Source organism: Lepidochelys kempii, chromosome 1, assembly GCF_965140265.1.
Source record: "Lepidochelys kempii isolate rLepKem1 chromosome 1, rLepKem1.hap2, whole genome shotgun sequence".
NCBI lineage: Eukaryota > Metazoa > Chordata > Testudines > Cheloniidae > Lepidochelys > Lepidochelys kempii.
The window spans coordinates 333,326,575-333,345,148 of record NC_133256.1 but is presented as its reverse complement, the minus strand read 5'-3'; the positions used below and the strand labels follow the sequence as shown (position 1 = coordinate 333,345,148).

The 18,574-nt window shown below is 39.5% G+C and overlaps 1 protein-coding gene across 1 annotated transcript in view; it reads right to left on the bottom strand.

Moving 5' to 3' along the window:
- The window catches only part of SEMA3A (semaphorin 3A), a 289,750-nt gene extending 278,309 nt beyond the window's left edge, over positions 1-11,441 (bottom strand). Inside the window, exon 1 of the mRNA XM_073328646.1 lies at positions 11,411-11,441. The gene's annotated coding sequence lies outside the window, so the exon portion shown is untranslated. The remainder of the gene's footprint in view (positions 1-11,410) is intronic.
- Between the last annotated feature and the right edge of the window lie 7,133 nt (positions 11,442-18,574).

The following is an 18,574-nucleotide window of genomic DNA, read 5'->3' as shown; positions in this document are numbered from 1 at the left end:
TTTGGTGTCATGCTAATTAAGTCAATGGAGCTACGCCAGGGATGAATTTTGCTGGCATGTATACATTTAATCTAAAAAATGTAGTTTCCTACATCTAATCCTTTAAACAGCCTCTTTCATTTTTTGTGGTCAGAAAATGGGAGCTGGCATCACTAGACATCACAGATTTTCTGCTAACTGAAAGGCCGGAAATTTCACCTCACTTCTAATTTGCTATGCAATAATCACAAAGTGTCATTTTGTTTATTAACCAGATGTTGACATTTGATTGCAATCTAGAAGTGACCTTGCACTCCAATCATAACAATCATTAGCAGATTAGATTCAGTTTAAGTAACATAACTTCCTGTGTTGAAAACAGGTGCACTTCTCTGCAGTTGCCAAGCTCAGCACCCTGCTGCCAAAATCAAGCAGAGAGTTGTACCAATGGAACAGTGTAAGTTGAGCTATGGAACCCCCAGGTCATGTTCTCAATTAAAACAGAGAGATTTTAATAGGGGCTACAAGCAGTGTTTCAATTCCCTTTTCAAATTTCACTCTGGAGCTAGTTAGCAGCTAATATTTACTTCAAAAACTAAGCATTGGATATTATTAGGTTTCAGAATCTTATATCCCTTATGCTATTCTTACCTATTAAGCAACCAATGACTAAACAGAGCTACAGAAGAACAACTTTTATTTGCAGCTTCAAAATAATGCAGAATTACACTGATAGTAAAACTCACTTGTTTTATGAACTGTCTAGGTTACTGAGTTTAACGGGGCAAAACAAAAAAGTAGAATGACTTTTTCTGCAAATTTAAATTATCAGTGAGTTAGTAGATTCAGATGAAAGCAATTAGGTCAGCTGAGTTTAGACCTACTTGAATTATTTGCTTTGACCAGTTTATTTAGTAACTACATTATTTATTTTTTTAATTCATGCTTTATATTGCGGTCGCTAAACAGATGACTGAAAATTTTAACATTATGGCAAATAATGCACTTACAAAAATGGACTGGCCCCTGAGTAAACACAAAGAAGACACAACCTCTGCACCAAAGAGATATTAGATCTTTCTGATCACTATTTGCACCCAGATAGATTATAGCTAAGTGCCTAAGTTACTTGGGAGCCTACCTTTCATTTTCAGAAGTGACTTAGTCACTTAGGGCCAGATTTTTAAAGGTATTTAGGTTGCCTAAAAATGTAAATAGGCATCCAGTAGGATTTTCAAAAAGGCCTAAACACCTTGGAGCTTTTAAAAATTGCACTAGACACCTACCTACATCATTAGGCACCTAAATACCTTTAGGGGTTTAGGAGCATATGCCACTTAAGTGCTTCAGTCACTTATGAAAATGAGTCTTAGGTGCTCTTGAACATCCTACCTCATGATATTTCCTACATGATATTTCCTGTTTGAATAATGCTAAAATATATAAATAGATTAGTCACTAACCTATTTATATATTTTAGCACTATTCAGTGCATATATTTATGGATAAATGACCTGCATGTGATTTACTGTCAATGTCTAAGGTTGTATTTTTCATTATTTGCAAACATTCATGCAACCATGAGTGTTCAGGAAAATAGTACTGAGTCCCAGAAGTTTTATCACTTTGTATGGAAGTGTAATATTGCCATAATGTTGAAAAATATCAGTCATCTATATAGATAAGGGCTAGGAAATACACCAATCTCAGACTATCAATAGCAGCAGTGGACAACACATAGTTTGAAAATTATTTGTCCAAACTATTCAGACAATACTTAATAATATATTAGTAGAAATTTGATACAATTTGGGAAACAAATAAAAAGGCTTAGTATGGATTTTTTTTTGTTATACTATTACTAACACTATTCATTCAGCTCTAATTTTTGCACATAGACTTCACAGGCACTATTTATTTACGTGCTCATCGGTGTGAATAGGAATTGCGCAATCTAGCCTTTTGTGAATAATTTCCCCCACTATTTACCTATATTTTCTCCAGATTTACACTGGAGTAGGCTATAGAATTGGTCATTTTTTCTGCCATTTCCGTGAAACCAGCACTGTTTATATGAAAGGGTAAGTTTAGATGAATTTCTCATTTTGAAAAAAAGAAAATGAAAAAAAAAGTTTTGCAATTTTCAAAATGTCCATTTTGACATTTTCAAGAATAAAAGTTCCTTTTTTAAGTTTCAAAACAATTTTTCATTAAGAAATGTAAATTAATTTATAGTTAAAATGTCAAAAAATAAAAGATCAGAGTTGAAATGAAACATTTAAAAATATCAAAGTAAAACATTGTGATGAATCCATTTTTAAACAAATTTGTTTGATATTTTAATGTTTTATCTCACTTCAGAACAGGAAAATCTTTTGAAATCTCAAAAGTTCTCAACATGGGAAAACTGTTTCTTGCCCAGATTTAGTAGGCCACTAACATTACTGAATACTACTACAAGCAGAGAGAAAAGGAGTACTTGTGGCACCTTAGAGACTAACCAATTTATTTGAGCATAAACTTTCGTGAGCTACAGCTCACTTCATCGGATGCTTATGCTCAAATAAATTGGTTAGTCTCTAAGGTGCCACAAGTCCTCCTTTTCTTTTTGCGAATACAGACTAACACGGCTGTTACTCTAATACAAGCAGAGAGATGTTCTGATTCTTTCCCCACCCTAGAGTATGTTTCTAACACCTCTCTCTTACTGCTGCTTATGGAAATAGTGAAAAGAATTCTCTTAAACTGTTTATTCCCTAGGGAAAAATAATCAAGTGAAAGCACCTGTGGAAAGCAAATAAAGAGCAGAGGAAATATAGATGGTAAAAACCCAAGTCGCAGCTGTGCTTGTAGTCACTGAAGTGTGCCCACTGTGTAATGGCACATTAGGTGGGCATTGATCTCCACTAGTTTATGAGGTCTGTTACAGAATTGAACCATTTTCTGCTGAAACCCAGGGAGCAGAAATTGCTACTTCTAATCTAATCCATTTTCGAATTATCATCCAATTGTGACTGATGACCTCACTGCAAATCAGTTTACCTAACTGCTAGCACTCAATAAGGGAAGAGAAATCAATCTTTATTTTCTTTTGCATTCCTCTAGCTTTCTTATTTTTTTTTTAAATCCCTCATGATGTCCTTAATAACCTTCCATTCCACTCCAATTGGGAAGATAAGGTTGATAAAAAGCTAATCCTGCTTAATTGTCTGTATCTATGAAAGGTAGGAAGGATAATGTGAAATCTACCCTATGTCTTGCTGAAAGCTCAGTTAAAAAGAACAAAATACATATGCATTGTTTATTATTATTAAACATTTATATTGCAATAGCATGCAGAGAACATAAGAATGGCCACACGGGGTCAGACCAAAGGTCCATCTAGCAAAGTCTCCTGTCTTCCAGCAGTGGCCAATACCAGGTGTCCCAGAAGGAATGAACAGAACAGGTAATCGTCAAATGATCCATCCCCTGTCGCCCATTCCCAGCTTCTGGCAAACAGAGGCTAGGGACACCATCCCTGCCCATCCTGGCTAATAGCCATTGATGGAACTATCCTCTATGAACTTAGCTAGTTCTTTTTTTAAGAGACCACTACCAGGTTGGGGACCCTTTGTGCTGGCCATTATACAAGCACAAAGAAATACCAGTCCTTCCCCCAAAGAGCTTGCAATCAAAGAGCCAAGACATAACAGGTAGCTCAGACAACTGATTGGTGAAACTAACTGTGTGCACAATTCTTATAGCTAATCAGTAGCAGCAATCACAACTTGCCACCTGATTAGCCATTTTCGGATGACATTTATTATATATGTGGAACTCCATGTTGTGAATTGGCTATGAACATTTTACCCAGAGATCATGAAGATTATATAGTGAATGTTTCATTCTAAACATACATCACTACATTATACATATTAATAAGGGGACAGACTCAAAACCCCAGACATCCAAATACACCCTAACTTCGAGGAAGCTCAGACCCAGATAAAATCATAGCATGGGTCTTTGCTTAAGTCAAACCAGTCTCCTACATTTGAATCCCTCCTAAATTCGGCATCCAGCTTTTGAGTCTTGGCCCTTTTTTTGTTCATGAGCATGATGAAATGTTTGTACATAATCTATATTTACATTACTATGGAAATGCAGAGTCAAGTTCCATATAAATCATTTTCACAGCACCAAACAAACACATCCCAGTTGTTCATTGCTTTATAATGTAGGATGAACTGAGAAATGGTAGTAAGATGAGAAAATAAAATGAAATGAAGAAAAGGAAAGGAAAGGAAAGAAGCCACTCAGTAAAGTGGAGCAGTGAAAAAAGTCACTCAGAGCTGCCCAGACTCATCTTGGAATATGTATGTTAACTGAAAAGATCTAAGGAACTATTAACCAGATCTTGCACTGGTCCAAAAGAGGAAGAAATGAGCATATGATCAAGGGGAAGGTATGCAACTGAGCAAGTGATGGCTCATTTTTTATTTTCCTACTTATAAGTCTCCCTTTCTAATCACCGTCTTTCACTGAATACAGTCTCTTGTTTCCGACTGTGCATCTTTGCAGCCACTACTGGTCACTTTTAAAAAACAAGGGAACTTTGTGGATTGTGGTTTTAAGTGTCTATTCTAGCACCTCCCTAAAGTTTTGACAGATACAACACACTGCTCTGTGTACAGGCCAGGGAATATAGTCCAGGTACATCTCTGAGATTCTCTCTTGAAGTGAATTGGAATTATCAATAAACTTCAAACAGATTGATTGAGATGTCCTTGCTTCTGGTTGGGCTAAAAATACCTCAGAAACAGCCTTTCCTCACAGGCTTTTAGCACTTCTGTTCCAGGTCCCAACTCATAACCAGGAAGTACAGAGATAAGAATTAAACATAATAGGGAAATAAACTCAAGTGAACTTCTTCGGAACCTCATTGTAAAGGTTCAGCTGGAGATTTGCACGCAAGCCTGAGTCCTTTCTTATTTTATCCAGATTGATTTCCCAGTCTCTGTTGCATCATTGTTTATATGTTAATACTGCTCTGAGACTTGCATTGTGAATATGTGGGGCTTGTGGGGGGTGTCTTGGGGTAAAATGTTTCATGAGAATGTTAAGGAAATATGATAAGGTGTAGTTTGTTTTCTTAAGAGTTCCTTAACCAGTTTCAGTATCCAACTCAGATTCCATAACATTTGGACCCCCACTGAAACAAATGGCAAGTGTCGGAGGAACTGAAATGCACTTGATGACCTCAGAACAATTTTTAATTTTCTTAAGTATTGCTTTGAAGCACTACAAGTCTTTGAAGTGGCATTAGACTATTATTCTATGATGTTTGGGGGATAACCTCCATTCTTTATCTACCTAAGCAGGGGTCCTCCTTCAATGAGCCACTTAGTATTTTAAAAAGCTAATTGAATTTAGTCATTATGAAAGGTGCCAGATTAAGAGCCCTGGAGACCAAATTCATTTGTTTATCCAAAATGTGGTCAGTGTCACTGGAATCTTCCCATCCCACTCCAATGAGTGCTTCAATTCCAATCCGAAGAAACACTCTTTAGAAGTGAAATAGTTCAGTGCCCATGTACATTCAAAGTTTAGACTCCCCATTAGGACCACAAAAATGATTTCTAACTGATGTGGGTGGATGTGGGATGAGCCCACCGATGCATTTCATATAGATCACCATATAGAGAATATAATTGCTTTCAGACATGACTGACCTGGGCTGTATTTGAGATGATGATCTCGAGGTTAAAGGCTGTATATCCCATTACCAATCCCCTCCCCTTCCATATCTCTGAGTTAAGGGGAAAACATCTCCAGAAACAAAATTCTGCCCCAGCCACCTATTAACTAAACAGACAGAGAGGAGCCTAGAGCACTGAAGAACAGTTGGGAAAAGCAGAAAAGGTGAAAGAGAGGAGTGAGAGAGGTCAGAAACGTGTATAAAAAGGGAACTGATACCTCTAGGAAGTGGGGGAACATTTAACTACTGACCAACATCCCTTTCTTTATGGCTGTGGATCAGCAGCAATTCCACAGTGCTATTCGTGTTGTTATATTAAAAATGAAGGCACAGAAAAGGAAGGGTCATGAAAAACACGGAAAAAAACAAATGGCAAAATGATGCATATAAAAGTGGTGGAGAGATGGAAGAAATTGACAATTGTACATTAAAAACATATATAGGGGTATCCCATGTAATTACTCCTTTTTGTCATTTTTTATGGATTTAGGCAGCTTGCAGACCTTGAGCCTTAATTGTTCTTCTAAGTCCAGGAACTGATCTCTTAAAAGTTGTCAACCGTGTAACCAGATGAAGTAATCCCCTTTGAGAGTAGCCAGGAGAGGGGCTGAAGTGGGGGCAGTAGAGATTGTAAATTTGCAACAGGACTAGTGAGATCTCAGAAAAGTGGGTCACTGACATTTCAATGGAAGAAAACTTTTCAGTTGCCAGCGTTTGGTTCCTTCTCAGTCAGGCTCCAGGCTAGGATATGGCACTGAGAGAACAATTGTTGCTATGGTGGATAAACTCTTCCTACCCACCGACAAAGAAAATGCAACCATGCTATTCAAGATGGACCTTATTGCGGCATTTGGTAAATTTAAAAATACTGCTCTCCTGCCTCTAAGAAGCTACATGTGTAGATGGAAATGACCTGAAATGGCCCTTTCCTCTTTGACCAAACTCAGAGCCCTCCAAAACATCTTCTTGCGACTAAGACAGAGTATGAGAAATCTTAGCCCCAAAAGGAAAAATCCTGAGGTTGCAATGAACAATTAAAAAGCAGGAATGACTCCTCTCCTGAGCAACTGAAGCATCACTATTATCAGAGGGTACAATTCAACAAGCCTGATTTTCAGCTGCACTATGGCCACCCTACATTCATCTGGGTCGTGGGCCCTGAAAGTGGATGTAATTTACATTAACCAGAGCAGTGTAAAGTTGCCTTAGTGTAAATGAAAATTAGTCCCTTTACTCATTCCTATTGAAAGACATTACCACTGGAGTCAATTAGACATTTTCTTTAGTAAGGACTTCCACACTAAGGCTATGTCTACACTTAAAATGCTACAGCAGCACAGCTGCAGCATTTCAGTGGAGACAATCACTACAGCAACAGGAATGGTTCTTCCATCGCCTACCACCTCCCTGAGAGGTGGTAGTTAAGTTGACAGACAAATTCTTCCACTGACAGCGCTGTCTACAGCAGGGTTGGGTTAGCTTAACTACATCTCTCAGGGATGTGGATTTTTCAAACTTTTGAGGGAGATAGCTGGGTTGATGTAACTTTTCAGTGTAGACCAGGGCTAACCCCATATTGTCTGAAGGTTTTCAGAATGCATAGAGGTAGTTACAAAGTGCTGAAAAATTATGGCAATGATTCCATTCTCACCAAAATTCACCTTGCCAGTTACGGCTGTGGGCTGGTTTACATGGAAAAGTTCGGTGGACCTAGCTATGTCGCTCAAGGGTAGGAAAAATCCACACCCCGGAGAAATGTAATTAAGCCAACCTAACCTGTGGTGTAGACACTGGTAGGTCATCAGAAGGATTCTTTCATTGACCTAGCTACCACCATTCACGGAGGTAGACTAACCCAGTGATAGCATGTAAAGCAAATTTTGATAGCCTATTTATTACAGTAAGTGCACTACTGTAGCATTTCAAGTGTAGACATAGCCTCTGTAACCATATCACAATTAATCATTCAATGGTTTTGGACTGGCACCATCCCAGATGGGCTCATTTTTTTCTACAAAGCATATGTATTATTGATTTTACATAATGTTTCAGGGCTGTAAGCAACACATGCAGCTTTACAGGGCAGCGTACCAACTGCAGAGTTACAATGCTAGATTGAAAAATAATAATATTAAGAGAGTTTAAAAGAAACAATGTGGTCATCACTGAAGTGCAGCAGTTATGAGTTAAGAATAAAGTTTCAGAATTCTATTAATCATCGGAGTAGCTGGAGGATGGGGAAAGGTCATTTGTGGGTACACAAACAAATATTATATAATATCTATTATAAAGGTACACACACAAATATTGGAATACCTCAGAATACGTAGCAATGACAAAGTATCTGCTATGCTGCTGGTGTGACTGGCATTTTAATAGGCTTGCCAGCCTGTGGGGGTTACAGTATGTAGGAGACTCAATTCCCACAAGTACAATACGATCATTACAACTGGTCTTTTGCACATCTGAGAATGACTCTATAGCAGTACAAGTGCTGATCATCTGGCCTTCTGCCATTTTTGCCATGAGCATGGGTCTTCTATAGTGAAATTGGGGCTGGATAAAAGAGTTAGCAGATATTAATATATAGTCCCACTGGATAGACTGCCTAAGAATATATCTCAGTAGCAGAGATGGCCCAAGTCACAAAGTTTGGGTCTGAATAAAATGGAAATTCCAAGCTTTAAGGAAGGCTCTTTCTTTCTTTGGGATCTACTAGAGGCAAAAAACATCTGCATCCAGGCCCTGTGTTTCTGTACTACCACTCAATGCACATGTGCACCTGGTAAGCTGTGGATCCTTGATGGCACAGCTAGTTCATGAGGCCTGGTGGTAGTACTTCCCTCAAGTGCTCTCCACCTGTGGAATGACATTTTGGAAGAAGGGGTTCCACAGCACAGAAGGGGAACCTGCATGAGTTATTTCAGGACTCAGTTTGCACAGTCACTTATGCTGCTTCGTGTTGGTGCTTTGGAGGGGGAACTAGAATGTCATGGGAATATGGCATCACCCCAGGGATCCCTACAGAACCTCATCTCTTGTGGCTTACCAAGGCAAACAGGGACACAAGAAAGAGGTAGCTCTCCCAACTTCCATGCCTTCTCAGACTTCTTAGAGCAAAGGAGCCTGCCGTGAGCATTTAAAGCAAAGTTTAAGAGCCTATTTATTACAGTAAGTGTCTAGGTACATCTAGGAAAGGACTTGGCAGTACGATATCAAATCTTTCCAGAGGATTGCTGCTTCAGCTTAACACGTGGCATTTAAGCAGCATTCAGTTAACTTAACACTCATCATTATTGTTTTATTATTTTTAATGCTATGGTACGACAACTGCTCTTTAATCTTTCTTTTATCGCCCAGGTATATATTTAAGAGTCATGGTGACTACTGCACAGGCTCACATCAGATCTCAGGGTGATGACAGAAACTCTAATAAATTTGAAACCATTTTCAATTAGTGCACAGGAAATTTACTTTGTGAGCCATGACTTGTTTTATTAGTGCCCTGTGGGGCAATTTAGATTGGAAAAAATCAGGAGATTATTATTTACCAGAAAGACAAGGTAGACACTTAGCCTTCATCTATAGTGGTAAAATATAGTTATGAAAACTGGACTACAATATTAAGGAGTATCTAAAAATATTTGTCTTTAAACTTTGGGGTCAGCCATAGTTTCACAGTAATGGAAATGACAGTCTCCTCATTCTAAAATGTGTTGCTAACTTGCATATGCTCCACTTGTTAAGATCCTTTCTTCTCTTTTGAAATTAACCCAACATCAAGCCTTTTCTGGGTATTTTAAACAGTTACAGTTAAGGATATGAGAACAGGTACTCAAAAATCAGGAATCCCTATGAACTGTCCTGTACTTCTAGAGCCAAACTACATCTAAATTTTCCTTAGGGTTTTGACACACACAGGTAATGTTAGCACTTTCCCTCTCTGCTGCTTTCCAGCTGTTATTAGAGGACCAAATGCGACCGGAGATCAACCAAGTATTTGAAATTCCAATGTGTTTTGCAGATTCAAGTAGTATGGATTCCTCTCTGAACAGATCTCAAACCACAACTGAGATTCACTCATCTCGATTCACAGGGTAATAATAGGGCAGCATTTAAGCCAAGGGGCTTGGGGCTGGGATGTAGAGCTGCAGTGCCCCATGGGGAACTCAAGGAGCAGCTGTACCTGATGCACATTCTCTTTTGAACACCCCACACTGAGCAGGCTATAGCATCCTTTAACACTCACCTTTAAGGCTACACAGCCTGTCCCCCGAGTTGCAGCCAGCCCAATGTGGAGGGAGAGTACGTGGCCAGGCCTCCTTTCCACATCCAGGGCACACCAAAGGAGCAGGCTCTGCACACCCTCAAACACAGGGACTCCAAGTGTAAGATGCCACTGAATCGGCTATGCAAGTGTTTAGTGGAAGAGGCTTTGTACATGCTAATCCTCCCCACCTTTGTACTACTGAATAAAGGCCTCTCTCAGTCTGCCTGTAATATTTCAATACTCCTATAATCATAACCATTTCAGTGACTTTCACAGTTCAGGAAGCTCCTTCCAATAGTGCCAAGCTCAGTTAGCTTATGCAGCTCTGATCTATAGCTTAAATGCTAAGGGCTAGATTGTCACAGCTCTTCCTTGGCCATGCAGAGGAGTGAGAATTCTGCCTTTCTTTCTTCCCTGCCTGGCCTTGCTCAGATTGAAAGTCCAGCTGTGGACTTTAAAGCAAGAGCAGCTAGCTGGGTGTATAGTGAGGCCTAAACCACCCCATGGAAGAGTGAAGTTAGAGTCTAGCCTGAAAGGACAGACTCTGATCTCAGTTTCAGTGCTAAACTGGTGTAACGCCATTGGACTAACAACATGGACTTACTCCAGATTCACACTCATGATTTAGCCCTGAAATTCTAAACCTTTCTCACAAGAAAATCATCTTAAATTGTAAGCAGTTCTCAAAGATAATTCCAATTATCCTTAAATGCTAAATCTTGCTGTATTTACTTAAGCAAATATAGCCATTGAAATCAAGCAGTGGATCAGGATCTGGGCATAAACGGTCATTTTAAAAACTTTGGTGCCAAATGATTTGCTTACTTACAGCAGCAAGTAAAAATCTTGGCATTAGATTCCTGATTAAGGTGGTGGAAACTGCTTAGATATGCCAACCTGTATTCTTTTGGCTCACCTGAAGACAATGAAAACTGGAGCATGCAAAACTGGGATCCTAGTGCCTTGAACAATGATTGTGAAGTCTTGATAGCGTGGGGCGTATTTTTAAAAGGCCAATTTTTGCGTGTGAAATTTGCTCCTCTGAAATTTGTGCAATAAATGAATTGCAGATGCAAAATCAGAGCACTTACACAGTTCAAAACTGTGGGATGAGAATTTTGCAGGTGCAGTTGGCTCCGGCAAAAAAAAGAAAAAGAAAAAAAGACCAACATTTTGAAAATGTGGCTCTCTATGTTTGTGCATCAGACCCTGACCTAATCAATGTGTGAGTTTAAATTGCTTTATAGCTGAAATCTTAATAGGAAATTAATTAACATTTAATTCCTTTCAGTGACTTTCAAGATGTTAGCCTATATGTTTAAACACTATCATAACTCTGTCAGAATTCTTCACTACTGCATGTCAACCACTGTCAAAATAATTAATTTTAAATAATAATTTAAAATATAAGAAATTCTTACCTTACACTGCCATAAGTGCTTAATGGTTAAGGCAATGTATCCTATCCAGCTGGTATCACTTTCAGCTCCCCTAAGAGAAGAGAATTTCATATTGGTTTAATAATCATTACCTAATTTATAGGTGCAACAAATGGGTTGATCAACATTATTATTTTTTAAATAATTTAATCAGGTACCATGGTATTGTTTGAAAGTGTTCAAAACCTTGTCTTTATTTTATATACTAGGAGAGTATTTCAAATTTAGCATTGTTTGAGAATGCCTATTGCAAGAGACTGTGATGAAATAGAACCATGTTGTCACTGTACAAAACACCAGCCTTTTATGCTACTGCTAAATGAAGTCTTGATTTGCAACTGCAGTTTGTCAGGACTGTCTCAGTAATAGAAGGAAACCCATAATGCATCACTTTATATTGGAAAGAAGAAAAAAATGCCTTATGAATAGAAGCCTGGACAAAAGACACTGAACCAAATTCATCCCACTTCACTGAAAGGTGACATCATGGTTTCATTCTGCCCTATTCCCTGAATCTGCCACAACAGAAGAGTAGGGGGAATATTTATTTTTTGTACAGTGAATGAGCAGATTTATGGTGATATGTGAATAATATTGATGCACAGCACAGGTGAGAATATTGCATGTATAAGTGTAAGGTAAAATATAATGATCAGGACAAAGCATGCAGGGGAACCTGATCCTTTATTAGCACGAGTGCTGTTCTGTAGATGCCAAGTTATTCTTGCCTACTAGCTTCATTAAGGCTTAAGAGGGAAACATGTAGCTAAGCACCTCGTTAGTATGTGGATGATCGTGCTGAAGCCCGTGTCTCCTCAGACAAATCCATTCTCCGCTCCTTTCTTTTCTTGCACCTTTGCAAGAAAGGAGGCAGGTGCAGGATACTTGAGCTTCTCTGCTATCCATTGATGAGAACTTTGCCTAGCAATTAACCTCATAGGCACCCACATTTAGCTGCCACTCATGCTTGCACCGGAATGCAACAGACCGCGCACTCTCTGTTGCACATCATGCAAGGCCATGCAGGATCAAGGGCAAACTGGAACTAAAGGAGATTGCTCTAGAGTCAGTTAACAGAAAACATATCAGTAAAGTTATTTGGAACACTATCGTTATATGAGTTAATACTATATGTATTACAGTAACATCTAGAGGCCCCAGCTGAAATTGAGGCCCTGTTGAGCTCGGCACTATACAAACTATAGGAAGAGGCAATCCTCGCCCAATGTTTTTGTGATATTTCCATTGGAAAATTATTTAATGCCTTGCATAGCATATGGGAAGGTAGCAAAGAAAGAAAGTGATTACTTATTTGGATGATGTATAGCATGCTATACTGAAAACTGAGTAGTTCAATGTTGATAAAAGTGACTGATAAAAGGGAACCACACTAAATGAATTTCTGTGCTGACAAAGGGACACATGGGATCAAAAGAATAAGGAAATCTGGTGGAAGTACATTACTATAAGCCTGCTCAACAGGATTTCAACTGACAATTTTAATAATCTTTCAGACAAAAGTTCAGGCATCAGCTAGCCCATGTCAGCTGCCACGAAAGCAGTCAACACGCACAATTAAATAACAACAAAAAAGCTACAAATATATTAAAAATACCAAAGTTATTCTTGTGTAAACTGGATTGATAATTATTTACAATGAAATAACTGAACTTTTCTGCCAAAAGGAAAAACAAAGTTCATGATGCTATTTCTCTACCATACAATATTTTCAGTCTGTTCCAATTACCACAAGGGCTCTGGAGATTCGTAGATTCCAAGCCAGGAAGTACGACTGTGATTATCTAGTCTGACTTCCTGTGTAAAACTGGCCATCGAGTGTATATCTTTTAGAAAAAAACATCCAATCTTGATTTTAAAATGATCAGTGACAGAGAATCCACCACAACTCTTGTTCCAATGGTTAATTACTCTCATCATTAAAAAAGCACACCTTATTTCCAGTCTGAGTGTATCTAGCTTCAACTTCCAACCATTTGATCATGTTATACCTTTGTCTGCTAGATTGCAGAGTCCATTATTAAATATTAGTTTATCACATAGATACATATATTGGCGATAGAGGGCAGAACTGATGGGGGGCTGGGCAGATCACAGAATCATAGAATATCAGGGTTGGAAGGGACCTCAGGAGGTCATCTAGTCCAACCCCCTGCTCAAAGCAGGACTAATCCCCAACTAAATCATCCCAGCCAGGGCTTTGTCAAGCCTGACCTTAAAAATATCTAAGGAAGGAGATTCCACCACCTCCCTAGGTAATGCATTCCAGTGTTTCACCACCCTCCCAGTGAAAAAGTTTTTCCTAATATCCAATCTAAACCTCCCCCACTGCAACTTGAGACCATTACTCCTTGTTCTGTCATCAGCTACCACTGAGAACAGTCTAGAGCCATCCTCTTTGGATCCCCCTTTCAGGTAGTTGAAAGCAGCTATCAAATCCCCCCTCATTCTTCTCTTCCGCAGACTAAACAATCCCAGTTCCCTCAGCCTATCCTCATAAATCATGTGTTCCAGTCCTCTAATCATTTTTGTTGCCCTCCGCTGGACTCTTTCCAATTTTTCCACATCCTAGTTGTAGTGTGGGGCCCAAAACTGGACACAGTACTCCAGATGAGGCTTCACCAATGTCGAATAGAGGGGAATGATCACGTCCCTTCATCTGCTGGCAATGCCCCGACATATACATCCCAAAATGCCATTGGCCTTCTTGGCAACAAGGGCACACTGCTGACTCATATCCAGCTTCTCGTCCACTGTAACCCCTAGGTCCTTTTCTGTGGAACTGCTGCCGAGCCATTCAGTCCCTAGTCTGTAGCGGTGCATGGGATTCTTCCGTCCTAAGTGAGGGACTCTGCACTTGCCCTTGTTGAACCTCATCAGATTTCTTTTGGCCCAATCCTCTAATTCATCTAGGTCCCTCTGTATCCTATCCCTACCCTCCAGCGTATCTACCTCTCCTCCCAGTTTAGTGTCATCTGCAAACTTGCTGAGGGTGCAATCCACACCATCCTCCAGATCATTTATGAAGATATTGAACAAAACCGGCCCCAGGACTGACCCTTGGGCACTCCACTTGATACTGGCTGCCAACTAGACATGGAGCCATTGATCACTACCTGTTGAGCCTGACAATCTAGCCAACTTTCTATCCACCTTATAGTCCATTCATCCAGCCCATACTTCTTTAACTTGCTGGCAAGAATACTGTGGGAGACCATGTCAAAAGCTTTGCTAAAGTCAAGGAACAACATGTCCACCACTTTCCCCTCATCCACAGAGCCAGTTATCTCATCATAAAAGGCTATTAGATTGGTCAGGCATGACTTGCCCTTGGTGAATCCATGCTGACTGTTCCTGATCACTTTCCTCTCCTCTAAGTGCTTCAGAATTGATTCCTTGAGGACCTGCTCCATGATTTTTCCAGGGACTGAGGTGAGGCTGACTGGCCTGTAGTTCCCAGGATCCTCCTTCTTCCCTTTTTTAAAGATGGGCACTACATTAGCCTTTTTCCAGTCGTCTGGGACTTCCCCCGATCGCAGATGGGAGGGTTGAGGGCAAAACCCATGGGAGATTGGGCAGATGAGAGGTCTAGAATGCAAAATTGAGGGGGGCTGGGCGGATGGGCAGCTATTTCCTTCACCCCTCAGTCTACTTCCTCTTCCCAGTCTGGGGATCAAATTCAGAACTCCATCACTCTGGGGGAAGGCCCTCCTCCGAAGTTCACTCAAGTCCAAGGGAATCTTTCCAGACACTTCAGTAGGCTTAGGATCAAGCCCACTACACACAGTAACTCCAGTAAAGCCTGTGGATTAACTCTAGATTTGAGGAGGCTGAGATGAGTCATATTAAGAACAAATGGGGCCAAAATTGCTCTTAGGTTATTGCTGTTTGAAAATATTTTTTTGTGTTCTGCTCTATTTTATTATGCCTTAATCTTCTACTGACAAAACTGATTGAAAAGATAACCAACCCTGTCCCACTATCGAACACGTTCAATACTCTAAGCCCCACTGAGTATAGGTAAATCACTGACAATAGCTTGTTAAGCTTCCCATTTGATTGTCTTCTCTTATGATTTCCTAAATTAAAGTTGATGCAAGGACAATCTTGCCTTGACTTAAACCTCAAATCTATTTATTTCCCATAATGTGTCTGCTAAAACTTATTAAACTATTTACTTAAGCAAAGAACAGCTGAAGAAACCATGTTTCTTAATCATATTAAAAGTAGAGAGATATTTAAAGCATCACCTTTTGTCAGGTTTCTGTTAAAGTTCTATCAGCACTTGTACAAGATAAAATATCAGCTGTATTTCCAGAGTTTTTTAATTTTAGATGAAACATTCTCCAGACTAAAATTTCAGATTGAAATTTTTAGCTAAAGAGAAATTGTGTGTCTTTAATCGCAGCGGGGGTTGGTGGGGGGAGCCATTGTTTATATTTGAGTCATGAAAATGTGAAAAATAAAAATATACCTGGGTCAAGGGTTCATTCTTTTTTTTATTTTAAAAGACTCTTTGCTTTGGGTACCTCAATTTTTGGATGTCCAATTTGAGGCATTCTGAAGGGACCTGACTTTCAGAAACTCCGGAGCATGATCTGAAAATCAGGCCTCTTTAAGGTATCTCAAGTTGGGCACCAAAAGTTGGGGTGCCTAAAATCATTGGTGACTTTGGAAACTCTTGATACAGGCTCCTAAATTTCTTTCCTTTATTTGTAGGGCCTGATCCACAGCCCACTGAAGTAAATGGAACAACTAACATTGATATGCATGGACTTTGCATAGGGCTCTAGAATTCAAAAACATTTTTGCTTATTTTATTGACTTCTTTTGGAGGGTGGATGCATTTTTATGTGGATTTTATCAATTTTTACCCATTTGAAAATGAAATCAAAGGAACCACAGAATATGATTTTGAGACATGAGTTCTGCAATCATGTAGCAGTTTTTATACAAACATATATTCAATATATATTTTGTGTACATTCTAGTCCTCACAAAAAATGTTAGTCTGTGAGGAGTTTTATTTCACAGGCTCAGTCATACTTAAACTAAATCCATATTAGACAATCCCTGTCACCGTACAGACATGCTTTTTTCTTATTATACTGTATCATTTATAACATACACAATAGGTCAATTCATCAACTGATATAACTTGGCATAGCTTCATAGAAGTCAATGGAGTTTCACTGGTTTACACCAGGTGAGGATCTGGTTCATAAGACTAGACTGGATGCATCGTAAAAATACACAAGACCTGATTGTGCAATCCTTACTCATTCAAGGCACCGACTTCCGAAGTTCCTGGGGAATGCTCGACCCCCCCCCACTCCACCCCAGGCCCCACCCCCCACTCCACCCCTTTCCCCAAAACTCCACCCCGCCTCTTCCCACCCCCGCCCCTCCCGCCAGTGCCTCCTGCATGCCACTGAACAGCTGTAAAAGCTATGTGATTCTTAGCTAAGGCTGTAGCAGACTCAGCAATCTCTGTGTGGGCTAGGTGCAACTGGAGGGGGACAGAGTGCTACACCAAGCAGGCATGGGTTACAGAAGCAGTTCTCATTGACTTCAAATGAGAATATTTGTGTGAGAAAGTTCTCACCAATGGGTGAAATTTACCCTTATGCTGAGGACCAATATTAGGCCTATGCATCACTTAAGTCCTCAAAATAAGGTTAGGTGGGACTGAAATGCTGGACAAGCCTTGTGCTCACATTTTACACAAAGGTGAATTCCAGCCCCATAAGGATACCACAGTCTGGATCACAGTAGAGAACAATCCTATATTTGCAGAGAAATGGATAAAAATTTCCCTCTCTAATTGCTATGATCTCTATGTGCATACGCACCAAACTCTGACCTTCCCAAAGCAGACATGCACAGAAGAAGCAAAATCTGAACCTGGCAAGGACAGAGTGAGTTCAGTTCAGGTCATGATTGGAATAAGCACTCCCAGAAGCTTTAACATTTTTTAACCTGTATCCATCTGGCAGCAAAAAGAGTTGAGAACAATTTCTTTGCCTTTGAAATTATCAGTGAAAATGGACAAAACAATTGCCAGACTCAGCTTTATAAATGATAGCCCTCCCTGATTAATTTTAATATCCTTGGCTCTGTATTGTTTTCTGTCACACATAGATCTCCATTTAAGATAGAGAGAAGAAACAGTCTTATATTTTGGAGGAATAATAATAATAATAGAGTAATGAAAGCATCTGGTCTTCGTTGCTTGAATTTCACAGCAGACCACTTCAATATAACAGCAGTCCTGACTCAGGCAAACCTTCTGTTGATGTTTGCCTGAGCGAAGGCTGTAGGTTCTGACCCATAATCTATAACTGGCTATTCCTCATGTCAAAATATTTCATCAGCTATTTTAGGCCTCTAGTTAGACAAATAATTTAATTTGATAAATGTTCTCCTTGGGACTGTGCCGTTCAGGTAAAACACCATGAAATGTAGCTACTGCAAAACATCTCCAGGATGCAGAATTACTTAGGAATTTCTGATTGCTATATGATAAATGTCTCAGGATTAATAAAAGATGCAGAAGTAGATGCATCTGTAGATTAAAATAATGCAATGAAATGAAGCATTTGACTTCTACTACAGGCAGTAAATGAATCCGTCAACCATGCCTTCTATTCACATTAAGACAGCTGTAGGACTGTCCAAAAAGAAGCTCCCACAATACCTTTCAAGACCCATTGGGTCCTACATGTGCCTATCACAACATGTGGTGTATCACATCCAGTGCACCAAGTGCCCCAATAAAAATTATGTGTGTAAAATGAGACCATCACTCTGTTCTCGAATGAAATAACAGAAAAATGATGAAAGACAAAAATATCACATCACTTTTCACAACATGATCACTCTGTATCTGACCTATTGGTCCTCATCCTCAACTGAACAACACCTTCAGGAGATGAGTCTGGGAGATTAAATTCATAACTTTGCTGGACTCTAAAAATCATGGACTGAAGAAAGACACTGATTTGGGCTTATTACAACAATCTGTAAACCACTAACCTCCCTTCCCCCCCAGCTTTTTTTCCACTCCTATGACTGGAGAATTAGCAGGCCACTTCACCTTGAATGGTTCCCTTGAATTCTGTGTTTACT